Source organism: Camellia sinensis, chromosome 13 (assembly GCF_055761805.1).
Source record: "Camellia sinensis isolate YWXY chromosome 13, ASM5576180v1, whole genome shotgun sequence".
In the NCBI taxonomy this organism is placed as follows: Eukaryota; Viridiplantae; Streptophyta; class Magnoliopsida; order Ericales; family Theaceae; genus Camellia; species Camellia sinensis.
The window spans coordinates 144,703,049-144,717,912 of NC_138973.1; the positions used below are offsets into that span (position 1 = coordinate 144,703,049).

Here is a 14,864-nt window from a genome sequence, read left to right on the forward strand (position 1 = left end):
CGACAACTCCTTCGCTCAAGCAAGCTTCGCATATATCAGTTCGCAGAAGTGATATTTTAGATCACTTTTTGGTTTCTTCTTACCCCAAAACCCTAATCTGGCACACTCCCTCTCTAAAACACACATTCTCTCTCTCTCTTTACAAATACACCTTGATTTTGGGATCTCTCAACCCTAGTCCCTTTATTAAAAAGATAGAGCATTGTGAGGTCTTTCATTTCATCCGAGCAAAATTGAGTTTGGTCACCTTTGAGGATCTTCTTCTTCTCCTTTGAGCCTCTACACTTAAAGTAGGGATATTCTACTCTTTGATATGGGTTTTAACCTAGGTAATGGTTATTTTGTATAAATGGTAAACTTGGGAGGTTTGGATGAAGCTAGGGTTTGAGCTTAAGATTTGAAAGAGGGGTTTTCTATTTCAGGTCATGAAAATATATGTAGGGTATTGAAGATGGGATCATATGAGTTAAAATGATGAAATGTAGACTTGTGATTGATATTTGGAAAAATGGGGAAGATTGCCCTAATTTGTGTTAAATAATTATTTTGTATAAATAATGAAATTGATATGGGAAATATGAAATTGGGTGGATGTGTAAATGAATGGTGTAGTTGGATTTGATAAATCACCTACCTATGGAAATTTGGAAAATTATCTATGTGATAGATTTATTTATCTGTTTAGAAATATCTGTTTTGGGCTATTTGTGGATTATAGCTATGATTGTTGTAAAAACCGCATGTGGATTAGGTGAATTGAAACCTATTTCTTAATTTATCTCATTGAATATAATGGTACGATTGAGATGTTGAACATGTGTTGTGGATAATCATTGTATATGACAATCCCTTTAAATACATTGTATATATATCATTGTTTAGGAATAGATAGGGGATGTACTCCATATGTGATTATGTGCTTTAATACATTGTATATGTATCATTGTTTGGGAGGAGATAGGGGATGTACTCCATATGTGATTATGTGCTTTAATACATTGTATGTGTATCATCATTTGGGAGGAGATAAAGGATGTACTCCATTGTGTGGGAGGAGATAGGGGATGGACTCCATTGAAAACTAAGTTGGCCGGAGTGTCCAGGGTGAGAGTCCCAAAATCTTATATATATGGGTGCCGGTTCCCTCGGATGAAAATTTCTTAAAATGGCAAAGAGAATTGAAGTGTTTGAATAATGATTGCTATTGAAGTGTTAACAAATGAGTTGTAGTCCTGTTTGGGATTGTTTAGATGATCAAGGGACTATATATGTGAGTTTATTAGAATAAATGAATGGAAATGGAATGTGATTTTGATGTCATTATTGATTGGTCGTGAATAGAGGTCAGTTGGTTTTAAGTATTGAACATTTGTCTAATGCTTAAATCTCAGTTAAATTTCATACATTGTGTTAGTGTTTCTCTACTAGGCTTTGGCTCACCCTACTTGGGAAACCATTTTCAGGTACAGGTGATATGCCACCTCCAAGAACATAGCATGGGAGGATTTGGGGTTGAAGGCTCCATATTTGCTATTCTGTTTTGTGTTAAATGTTTTATTTTAAGCCAAGGGCTTAAAATATAAAGAGCTTATGACTCTCTTTTGTTGTAACCAAGTTATCTCTTGGAAAGATGTAAGCCCAAAGGGCATTTGTTTATGTTAAACCCTCTTGTATTATAAGCATTACATAATGAAATGATTATTCATGTTTTGATTTATTTAATAGCTGTTTGTGCTTTGGATTATATCTATAGCTGTATTTTAACGGCGTGACATTAATGGTATGTTATTTTGGTTTAATTTAAGAGTTTTTGAGTTTACATATTTATTATTGGCTTGTTGGACACACAATAATTAGACAGAGAGCTCTGTGAACGAGGAGAGAATGCATACATCTCTCTGATGGTTATGCGCTGTGCTTCCAATAAATTTTAGAATTCAAATTTTTAAAAATTAATTTTTTATTTTTTATATATTTTTATTTAGAAAAATTATTCTAAAATTCCATTTCAGAAATGTTGCATCATTTAGTTTTGGATGTTTTCCTTCAAAACCAATTAGTCCTGTTATTTATGTTATGCCATTTTGGTTTAATTTGGGTGTAGCAGTTGTATGCTTTTAAAACTTTTGGGAAGTGCATTTGAATCATTTATTTTATTTTGGAGTTTACTTATTTATCATTGGCTTGTTAGACACGCAATAATTAGACAGAGAGCTCTGTGAACGAGGAGAGAATGCATTCATGGTTATGTGTTGTGCTGCCAATAAATATTGGAATTCAGTTTTTTAAAAATTAATTTTTAATTTTTTATATATTCCTATTTGGAACAATTATTCAAAAATTTCATTTCAAAAAATGTTGCTTCATTTAGTTTTGGTTGTTTTCTTTTAAACCAATTAGTCCTTTTATTTATGGTATGTTATTTTGGTTTAATTTGGGAGTTTTGGAGTTTACTTATTTATCATTCGCTTGTTGGACACCCAATAATTAGATAGAGAGCTCTGTGAATGAGAAGAAAATGCATACATCTCTCTGATTGTTAGGCGCTGTGCTTCTAATAAATATTAGAATACAATTTTTATTTTTTATTTATTTTTATTTAGAAAAATTATTGAAATTCCAATTCAGAAAATGTTGCTTCATTTAGTTTTGGATGTTTTCCTTCTAAACCAATTAGTCCTTTTATTTATGGTATGTTGTTTTGGTTTAATTTGGGAGTTTACTTATTTATCATTGGCTTGTTGGACATGCAATAATTAGACAGAGAGCACTGTGAATGAGGAGATAATGCATGCATGGTTATGTGTTGTGCTTCCAATAAATATTGGAATTCAATTTTTTAAAAATTAATTTTTTATTTCTTATATATTCTTATTTGGAAAAATTATTAAAACTATTCCATTTAAAAAAATGTTGTTTCATTTAGTATTGGATGTATTCTTTTAAACCAATTAGTTCTTTTATTTATGGTATGTTATTTTGTTTTAATTTGGGAGTTTTGGAGTTTACTTATTTATCATTGGCTTGTTGGACACACAGTAATTAGACAAAGAGCTCTGTGAACGGGAAGAGAATGCATACAGCTCTCTAATGGTTATGCGTTGTGCTTCCAACAAATATTGGAATTCAATTTTTTCAAAATTAATTTTGTATTTTTTAAATCTTCTTATTTGGAAAAATTATTCAAAAATTCTGTTTCAGAAAATGTTGCTTCATTTAGTTTTGGATGTTTTCTTTTTAAACCAATTAGTCCTTTTATTTATGGTATGTTATTTGGGTTTAATTTGGGAGTTTAACTATTTATCATTAGCTTGTTGGACACACAGTAATTAGACAAAGTGCTCTGTGAACGAAGAGAGAATGCATGCATCTCTCTGATAGTTATACGTTGTGCTTCCAATAAATATTGGAATTCAATTTTTTGAAAATTCATTTTTTATTTTTTATATGCTTTTATTTGAAAAATTATTCAAAAATTCCATTTCAGAAAATGTAGCTTCATTTAGTTTTGGATGTTTTCCTTCTAAACTAATTAGTCCGTTTATTTATGGTGTGTTGTTTTGGTTTAATTTGGGAGTTTTGGAGTTTACTTATTTATCATTGGCTTGTTGGACACGCAATAATTAGACAGAGAGCTCTGCGAACGACAAGAGAATGCATGCATGGTTATGTGTTTTGCTTCCAATAAATATTGGAATTCAACTTTGTAAAAATTATTTATTTTTTATTTTTTTATATATTCTTATTTGAATAAATTATTCAAAAATTCCATTTCAGAAAATATTGCTTCATTTAGTTTGGGATGTTTTCTTTTAAACCAATTAGACCTTTTATTTGTGGTATGTTATTTTTGTTTAATTTGGGAGTTTTGGAGTTTTATTATTTATCATTGGCTTGTTGGACACGCAATAATTAGTCGGAGAGCACAAAGAACGAGGAGAGAATGCATACAGCTCTCTGATGGTTATGCACTGTGCTTCTAATAAATATTGGAATTCAATGTTTTAGAAATTAATTTTTTATTTTTTATATATTTTTAGTTGGAAAAATTATTCCAAATCCTATTTCAGAAAATGTTGCTTCATTTAATTTTGGATGTTTTCCTTCTACACTAATTAGTCCTTTTATTTATGGTTTGTTGTTTTGGTTTAATTTGGGAGTTTTGTAGTTTACTTATTTATCATTAGCTTCTAGGACACGCAGTAATTAGACAGAGAGCCCTGTGAATTAGGAGAGAATGCTTGCATGGTTATGTGCTGTGCTTCCAATAAATATTGGAATTCAATTTTTTAAAAATTAATTTTTTAGTTTTTATATATTCTTATTTTGTAAAATTATTCAAAAATTCCATTTTAGAAAATGTTGCTTCATTTAGTTTTGCATGTGTTTCTTTTAAACCAATTTGTCCTTTTATTTATGGCATGGTATTTTTGTTTAATATGGGAGTTTTGGAGTTTACTTATTTATCATTGGCTTGTTAGACACGCAATAATTAGACAGAGAGCTCTGTGAACGAGGAGAGAATGCGTACAACTTTCTCATGGTTATGCGTTGTGCTTCCAATAAATAATGGAATTCAATGTTTTAAAAATTATTTTTTAATTTTTTATATATTTTTATTTGGAAAAATTATTCAAAAATTCTATTTCAGAAAATGTTGCTTCATTTAGCTTTGGATGTTTTCTTTTAAACCAATTAGTCCTTTTATTTATGGTATATTATTTTGGTTTGCTTATTTATCATTGGCTTTGTAATGATCCAGAATTTTTTCTTTTGCTCGAGCATGGGAGTTGACGCTCGAGCGGACTTGTGAGTCTCCTAGTATTTTTGCAATGTATCCCGATGGCTGACTGAGCGCAAGGATTGGCGCTCGAGCGTAGAACTGTTGTTTCTAGTATCTCGCGTGTTGCAGTCGCTCGAGCGTGCAAAGCGATGCTCGAGCGTGGAAATTGAGATTGCCCTTGACATTTTTTTAGTGTATTTGGAACCTCCTTGTTTTATTTTGGGACATTGATCGAAGTGGTAACGTAATGGTAAAGTGAGAGTGAACCAAGAATTTAATTCAGATAATTTTTTCTACGAACAGCCGTCACTCTTTTGCCCTTTTCTTTTTCCACACTTTGAATTTGTATGTGAGGCTAGAACCATTGGAACGCTTGTTTACGGGGCATTGATTTGGACACAAGAATGACTGGATGAGAGAGTTAAGCCCGTTTGAAGTTTTAGTATCTCTGTTGGAAACAGGTATACTCGAGCGGACTGCGCGGATTCAACAACTTAAAAAGTGGGTTTCTAGATCATTCTTTGCACTTTCCTTTTCCCTTTTCCTCCCTCTCATCCTAGGTCCGAAAAGCACTAGATTTTTTTACCCAAATACCTTCCATTCCTCAAAGATTTTGCCAAGATCTCTAACCAAAAAGTGAAAAAGGCTTGAAGATCTCACTTTTCAACCGATTGAAGTTTGGATTTCTGAAGGAATCTCATCAAAGCTTTGCTCTGTTGCTTGATTCTTGAGGTAGGGGTCCTAATTCTTCTTCAATACTTGCATTAATAGATAGATTTGTGGAATTTTACTATATAAATACAAAATCTACATTTTTTTGTACGCATATAGTGTTACACCATGAGATTGGGGGTTTAGGGTTTGAAGTGTTGGGGTTTAATTGTTGGGTTAGGACTATGGATTATGAACCTTAGGTGTATAATCAATGGGAAAATTGGGATAAAAAGTAGTGGTGTGAGGATTTTTAATTTTTCTTGAAAGTCTTGATTTTTCTTGAAAACCCTAAGTTGACTCATGATGACAATTAATGATTTTTCCTAAATTGAAGTAAAATCATAAAATTGAGAGGTTGAATTATATATATACAAGTTTAATTGAATTTTGGAAGTGTTTGAAAATTATGTTAAAAATTTGCGATTGAACCTTTATTATAGACATTGTAAATCATGCTATAATTTGAAATGAGATTTGGAAAAAATGATTTGTTAATGATATGGATGACATGAGCCTTGGGATGAAATGATGAAACGGAGATTTAAGAGTTCACTTTGAATTATGTTGAATTACATTTAGTGGTGTTGAATTGAATTGTGTTGAATTATGTTGAAATGAATTGTGATTGAATCATGTTGAATTGTGTAAATTATGTTGAATTGTGTTGATTATGTTGAATTATGTTCAGTTGAGTTGAGTTGTGTTGGGTTTTGATGAGTTGTGTTAAGTTGAGTTGTGTTGGGTTTTGATGAGTTGTGTTGAATTGAGTTGTGTTGGGTGGTGTTGTGTTGGTACCCGCGCGGGGAGTTGAAAAAGGTTTTTGGGGGCCCACGTCATGCTGTATGGTAGTCGGCAAATGTGGGTGTGGTTTTGAATTAAAGGTGCCCAATTGCCCTGTTTAGGCTTATCGCTGTACGAATGTGGGAAAATATTTTTGGGTGTCCACACAGTCCTGCCGTATAGTAGCCGGCAAAAGTGGAAAAATGATTTTCGGGTGTCCACATAGTCCTGTCATATTGTAGCCGGCAAAAGTGGAAAAACAGATGGTTTTTGAAAATGTTTGGGTGCTCACGTCCTACCGTATAGTAGCCGGCAAATGTGGGTGATGGTTTTAAAAAGTTGAAAAATGGTTTTTGGGAGAAATGTGGTTTTTGGGAGTTCACTTCCCGCCGTATAGTAGCCGGCAAAAGGTGGAAAGTGTTACGGATTGGGTGCCCGCTATCCCGCCTTAGTAAGTCGACAAAAGGTGGATTGTGTTGAGATATGTGTTGAGTTGATGATGTTATTTGTGACTTGTGATGAATCTGTGAAATTGCAAATTGATGTGTAATTTGGTATAAAGAGGAAACGTACGTAGACATTATTTGTGAAGAATGGAACCCAAAAATGGGTAAAGGGATTATGGATTGGTGATGGTGAATATAATGAATTAGTTGTGACAACAAAGGTAAATTATGAGTGTTGTTCTGTAATTAAACGAAGGATTGAATTGAAAGGGGTTTATTAATTCTTGTGTGTAGACACACCATTTTTGACCGTCCTCAAGACTTGGACGTCATCGTTTGAACACTCGATGATCATCCATGCTCGTGTTCGTTTTGAGTTCTCGAAGGTTTTGGCTGCGCGCCTCGCCTTAAGATCTCTTAACTTGTCTGTTTTGTGCTTGGTTGTGGACCAAGGACTTGTGTTTTTACTTCTGAGGAAAGGGGGGTGGCTTGTTGGCCATCCTCATACCCCATCGTCTATGGCGTGATGCCATCGGCCTTGTTTCCTTGCCATTGGCCATAAATGTTGGCCGGTCGACACTTTTGTTGGTCGGTCAGCACTTATTTTGGTCGATCGGCCATATTTTCTGGCCGAGGCCTTTTCTTTGCCTCTTTCAGGCATTGTGCATGCTAGCTGTGCCAGCTGGTGAGCACAGACTCTCCCCTTCATACACGTGTATGGAGGGATTTGAACCAAAACTTAGCTTCTCTAAGAAGCTTTGAATTTGGTTTCCTATAAGAGGGGAGCCTCCCCTCCCTTTCTAAAGGTTCAGCAAATTGATATAGAAGATATATATATCTCTCTCTATATCTCCCTCTCTCTAGATATTTGTGTGTGTGTTTGTGACCTAAAGTCTGTTTTTGTTCATCCTTTTGCACTAGAGCACCTAGTAGAATACCTTCCTTTGGTTGTTGAGGCACTAGGAAGTTGGTTTGTGACCTAAAGTGTATTTGCATTTTGTTTCAAGCTTAACTATAAACTGAAAAAAGTTCTACTTTTATATGCTTAAGATGATTGTTTAAGGTCTCTTTTGGGTTGGGGGTTGTCTACCCCCTTTCAGGCTTTGTTTGGCATTATTTTGGGTCATCCTTTTTGGCCTTTGTTCTTACTTTGGCTTGACCTTTCTACCACTGAAATCTAGAGGATTTTCAGTGGTGGAAAGGTGGTTTTGGAGTCTTGTATAGGAGAGGGACACCCCTCTCTCCTTGTGTCTCATTTGCTTGCATTATTGGCTCATAATGGTAGCATAATTGCTTAGCATGTTTTGACTTCATTTCAGCATGTATTAGGCCTTATTTTGCCATGTTACACCTCTGTCCAAAGTTGGTTTAATAGCATCTTGCATGCACCATGCACTTGCCTTGCAATCCTCTCATTTGCCTTAACATGTATCATGCATTTAGACCATCATGCTTGCATATTTTGGCTCAACTCCAAGGAACATTTAGTCATGTTTTACCATGTTTAAGCTCTATTTCATGTTGTTTTGATCATACATACATTGCTTTGTATAGCTACCATACATCCTAGCTTATTAGCTTCGAGTGTCCAAGCCATTAGCATGCACTACTTAGACCTTTTTCATGATTTGGCATCATCCCATATGAGATTTCAGTCCATATAGTGTGGCCATCCATTCATGTTCATCACCTTTTCCATGCATTGGAAGCTTTGTGTTTCATGCCTTAAGAGTGCATCATTGTGCATGCCACCATGCTTAGGCACTTAGGATGCCATCTAAGTGGGTTTTGGGGCTTATTTTGACATGTAATAACTCTGATTTTTATTGGTTAAGTCATGCCATGTTTGGTTGTAACAGGTGTAGTGTAATCTCCCTTGTTAGCTTTGCATGCCTCATGCCTTTTGGACCCTTGTTCTAGCTTGTGTGGGCTAGGTTCAAGCTTGTTTTTGGCCTCATCTTGACTTTCTTTGGGACGGTTTTGATTGCCCTTGCCCCTTTCGGGCTTGCTTCGCATGGCCATGGTTTAAGTTCCTTGGCTAGTTTTAAGCTTTGAGCCCATTAGCATGCTATGTTTATCATATGTGCATGATTTGGCATCATTCCTTGCATGATTTCAGAGCCTATTTCACTACCATACTCTCACATTTTGTACCTCTTCCATGCTCTTGAGAGTTGGTGCTTCCATGATTGGTTTGTGAACCAATTGACTAGCATGCTTGCATATACTTTTAGACCATCATTTCTTAGCACTTATGGCCACTAATTTGGGCTTGACTGAGGTCTGCACATTTTAGTTTAAGTCCATCTTGCATGATCTTTGCATATTGTTGCATGCTTGACATGTTGGATGTTGTTGCATGCTTACTAGTTTGCATGTTGTTGCATGCTTGTCCATCTTTGCATGCCATGCATGTTTGTAAGTTTAGGTTGCATTTCGCATGCTTGCTAGCTTGCATTTTGTTAGATGCTTACTTAGGTTGCATTGCATTTGGCATGCTTGTTACCTTGACCTTGTGTGCATGTTTGAGGCATATTGCATTTGGCGTACTTATGTTGCATTGCATAGCTTTTCCATGTTGCATTGCATTACATTGTGTTTGGTTTGGGTTGTCAAACCAAACACGAGGACCAAGGGACGTTTCGTACTAGAAGTGACAAAATGTGCCTCAATCCTCGATCGCCGACGCTCTTGATCAAGCATGATAGAGTTCTAGGCATTCATATGTTTTTGTTGCATTTATTCCACGTTGATTTGCACACTTGGCTCCTTTGGCCATCATGCATTGAAATGCACGATTGATGGTCCGAGGGTCGAGAACCATACTCCCTTGAGTTCATGACATGATAGGAAGGGTGGTTGTGCACACATTGCCTTGAAAATGCATTGCCATGCTCTGTTTGTCCTCTGTTGCAGCAAAACAGCATTCTGTAGGAAGATGTGGCCAATCGGCCATCTTCAGTGTCGATCGACTAAACATTGTTGGCCGAGATCCTCACAAATGGTCGATGACCAATTCCACATGGCCGATGTTCCTATATTTTGGCCGGTGAAATCCCACAGTGCTCAAGGAGTGGTTCAAAAGCATCCTTGGGACTTGTGCAGTTTTCAGAGGTGTAAAACAGTGCAAACAGAGGCAATATGTGGCATGGCAACGGGTTTCCGAGCGAGGCGATCGAGCATGCATCATTCAATCATTCTGAGGCGGAGCTGCGGCAGCCTCTTTAGTTTCATAGCTTAGTTAATTTGTTTAAATTAGTTAAGGGTTTTGTAATATTTAATTAGCTAGGGTAGTTGATTATTTATTCGATTTGTATTATTTATTCGGACCCTCCGTCGAGAGGGCGAATTTTGTAATAAGTGTGCGTGAGTGTGTGAATGCCTTCCAACCCCACGTCTTTCTCCCTTTTACTTACCTACTTTCAATGGTTAGTTTTAGGTCATGTTTCAATTAGCATCCTTATGCTCGCATGTTTGCATCATTCATCTGTATTGCATGCACCGGGCTTGGCGCATCATACTAACGGCATAGTATTTCAATTCCAACTTGAATACATGTATCGAGTTGTCACATTTCACATGCCATTCTTAGATTGGCCGAGCCTATTCTAGTTGCATTTTTGCATGTGTTGCATTAGTCATCTTAACATAAACTAGGATCGTGCATTTGGTTACTAACTAGCTATTGTTTTGGCTCAAAGTAGTAGGTAAGCGTTTATGCTTTAGCATACCGCATGTGTGTAAGTGTGGCCATGATAGCATGCGTGCCATGAGGCTATTTGCTTATGTGATATAACTTCCTGAATGCCTGTGGGTGAAGGTTGGGCTACCTGAATTAGAACAATTCATTGAATGCGAGTTTTAAAGCCCACTCTGCAGGGTGGCAAAAAATCATGTTTTCTAAGTCCACCCAAGGGTGACAAATCCACGTTTTAGCCTACTTGCGAGTAGCACTATCAAAACATTTTCAAATAAACAAACATGAAATGTTTTGTTCCAATTTAGGCGATTCGGTCTATACTTGTGTGTTGTGCGCATCACATAGTAATTTTTTTAGGCTAATAACCGGAATAAGAACGCATATGTTTTCAAAACAAAATATCATGCTTAGTACAGGCCAATCTTCGATCGGGCGAGCGGGGGTGCTCATAGATGACCTTCCCCTCTTGTACCCAAGTTCCCAAGCTGAGGCAACTTTGGTGATGACGGACACATGGCCTTAGGCAACGAGTTAGGATTTCCTAAATTTTCCCAAAATAAAATATTAAGGTGGCGACTCTGTATCTGGCAAGACAGTCCATGTTTGGCACGTCTTTCTTAAAAATCAGTTTTCCAAACCGATTTGTCGGATTTGGACTCTTTGGTGATTTATCAGTCCCGTATTGCACTTTGCAGGATTAGATTCAGAACCGTGACATTTGAGTCCCAATTGTAGTAGCAAAACCCGAGGGCGAGTCTACATTGTGTTATCTTGAAATGAAATTTTAAGAGTGTAATTAATGTTGTGAATTGAGTATAGGAGAATTGTTAGTGAGTAAAAAGGGAACTTGAACTTGAAGTTATGGGGTTTTGAAAAAAATAAAAATAAAAATAATGAGTAGGAAATAAGAATGAAAGAAAAAAGAGGAATGTTAAGATGGAAATCAAAAGGGAATATTTTGGAATGAGTTAATAAATATAAAATGATGTGGTTCCTTAGACATAAATATTTTCAAAATGATTTATGGTTTTCTAATGAAAAGGAATAGTTTTGATAATTGAAGGTTTTCCTTAAATGTTCAAACGAATTTTGAGAAAAAGATACTCTATGTACGATATTTTGTGTCATACCCCAAACTCGCCCCTAAAAGTTCGGGCATGACCCATACAGAAACGGACACTTAACCTGTTATACGTAATATATGGGGCCTTGGCGGAAGCACTAAAATTTAACATAATAACAAACTCCATTGAGCTACCTCTAATATGCCAGGATCACATGCATCATATACATTATAATAACCAGTCACAGGCCAAAACTATACTGTGAGCATCAGTCATATAGATATACATATACAGCCCCAGCCCTAAGATTGGGCATATGCAAAAACATTGAAGTCATGTACATTTAACCTTAAATGAGTAATCAAAAAAAAACAAGACAATGTCTTAACAAAGCTTCACAAAACTGAGTGATCTCGCTTAGTGCCTGGACTCGTAATGGTTGACAAAAGGGGACGAACGTCCTGGTTGGTTACCTATAGGAGCAGACATACGGAGGGTGCGCCAAGCTCAGTGAATAGTAATACATAAATAAAATACTTCTTAACTTGAAACATTGTATAATAGAAATACACATGGATTCGTAACATCTCAATATTTATTGAACCATAAATTGTGTCTAATATGCTTTGGAAATAAGTGAGGATAGACATACGAACTAAATGCAACTTTTCAAATGTTCCTGAAAATGGGTCTCCGCTCGAACGGACCATGCAATTTTTAAAATTCTACAATGCCAAGTAAAGTTCCAACCTGGTATTCAAAGCTTCAAACATGTACTTTCGTATACTAATGCAGCATTCACAATGCGAGTCTGAATCTGTTCTTATTCATTATAGACTTAGATCTTATCATGAAACATATTGGCTTGAATATAATGGTTTGGATTAATATCCTTGTATAATGTGGCACAAACCCTTAATCATGGTGGCACGAAACCCATTAACATAGTGGCGCAAGGCCCTTAGATACTTACCAAGCTTCAAAACATATACTTACTAAGCTTCAAAACACATACTTACTAAGCTTCAGAACATATACCTATCAATCTTTAAACATATGCTTACCAAACTTTAAAACATATACTTATCAATCTTTAAAACATATGCTTACCAAACTTTAAAACATATACTTATCAATCTTTAAAACATATGCTTATCAAACTTTAAAACATATACTTAAGCATACAATGCAAAGTCCACATGATTTGTCTGAGTCTGTTTCACTTTATAGGCCCTTTCTTGAAACGTATCAGCTTGAACATAATAGTTGGCTTAAAGCCCTTGAATGGTGTGGCATAAGCCCTTAAACATTGGCATAAAGCCCTTGGAAGGTGGCATAAATCCCTTGAAAGGTGGCATAAAGCCCTTGGAAGGTGGCATTAAGAATGCCCTTGTAAATTGGCGTTAAGCCCTTGTAAATTGGCGTTAAGCCCTTGTAAATTGGCATTAAGAATGCCCTTGTAAATTCTTGTATGAACTCAAGAGGTGTCTCACACGGATTCTAGAGGTGGCTCACGTCGTAGCACTTAATTCCGTGTAGCACTTTGTTTCATATCATAACAACTTATATTGAATGGCCGTAGGCCCAGAGTCTTATAGAATGAAGGTATTTTATCTTTCCCATTTCTTTCTTTACATACTTGGAACATCCTTGAACATTAACATACATACTTGAAACATTAACATAGTTACATACTTGAAACATTAACATAGTTACATACTTGAAACATTAACATGGTTGCGTAAACGAAATGCTAATGAAAATCATTAGCCATATGTAAAGCAGATATTGATACTACTACTCACAGTGCTATAACGGAGTGCTTGTCCTTCTCAGGTTATGCCCTACACATGTAAACAACTTATACATTAAGGGCATCAAACACAAATTCCAGAAATACTAGAGGGTTAAGCATGTAAAACAGAGCAAACAATATTTTGCAGCATGAAGTTTCAAACCTACTTCTCCAACTCAATATATATATATATATATAAGATTACTAGTCTTACAAAACACATTATGGAATTTACACCCATTCATCTTCTATTCAAAGAAAGAAAGGATTTTTATGAACATTTCCATGTTCCCCAAAACTCCTTAAATTTCTAGTGTTTCCACTAAAACCAAACATTTCCCCATCCCCCTAAGAAATCCTATTAAATCATTCTCTTGGTTTAATAACTAAGCAAGCCCACAAATATTTAGTAAAATGATTTGGGATTAAACCCATTCTTGAAAACTTCACATTTTAGGTCACAAAAATTAATATCAACATAGTTAATACCATCCCACATAATCATCACAATTCAACATATCTCAAAAGGAATTCTTAAATTCCATTTCAACATTCCATAATCGAATTTATATCATCTACATTATCAATAAATCTTTTCCCCCAATTTCCCTTTTATTAAAACATAATTTACAATGCATTTAACAAAGTTCAATCGCAAAATTTAAACATAATTTTCAAACATAACCAAATTCCAATTAAACTTGAACACATCTAATTCAACCTACCACTTTCATGATTCAACTATCAATTTGGGCCAAATCATGGATTATCATCAAAAATCAACCTAGGGTTTCTAAGAAATCTACAAATTTTAAATAAAATTTTAAATCTTCTTAACCCATTACTTTTTATTTCAAATCTTCCCATTTATTAGGCACCCTAGGTCCATAACCCATAAACCATACTCTAAACCCCATAATAGAACCCCAACATACCTCAAAAATTTCGAAATTCCATTCGGTAGAAAGTGGTGATCTCCTCTTATTCTCCATCCTTGATGCAAGATCCATGGTTGATTTGTTGAGAAAAGTGAAGGAAATCAAGGGTTTCGAACATGGAAGAGGGAAGAAGAAGAGAGGAAAAGAAAATCTAAGAAATGACTCAAAAATCACGTTTTTGAGCTGCTGCCCCGCACATCGCCGCACGTGCGCCGCATTTCCCGCACGTGCGGTCCTGCTTCCAGCACAGATATGAAAACTTCAAACAGGCGTAACTCTCTCATCCGGACTCCGTTTTAGGTCATTCTTGTGCCCAAATTGAAGCCCCGAAAATAAACTTTCCAATGGTTCTAACTTCACATTCAAATTCCAAGTGTGGAACAAGAAAAGGGCAAAAGAGTGACGGTTGGTCGTAAATGAATTATTCAAATTAAAGTTTTTGATCCAATCTTACTTTACCATCATATTACCACCACAATCAATAGCCCAAAATAAAATAGGGAGGTTCCAAATACACTAATAAAAATGCCACAGATATAAATCACTTTTCACAGAAAGCAAGTAAATGCACAGAATAACAGATCGAAAATATACTAGAAACAGATATGAGGGTCGGGTTATTACATTTTGAAATTATAAAACGT

The 14,864-nt window shown here is 35.5% G+C and overlaps 1 long non-coding RNA gene across 1 annotated transcript; it reads right to left on the reverse strand.

Annotated features, from left to right (window-relative positions):
• Positions 1–11,735: 11,735 nt before the first annotated feature.
• On the reverse strand, positions 11,736–14,324 carry LOC145806059 (uncharacterized). The gene is made up of 3 exons (XR_014348498.1): positions 14,218–14,324; positions 13,293–13,331; positions 11,736–11,960 (listed from the first exon to the last, which is right to left on the reverse strand). It is a non-coding gene; the product is annotated as an uncharacterized LOC145806059 (long non-coding RNA).
• Between the last annotated feature and the right edge of the window lie 540 nt (positions 14,325–14,864).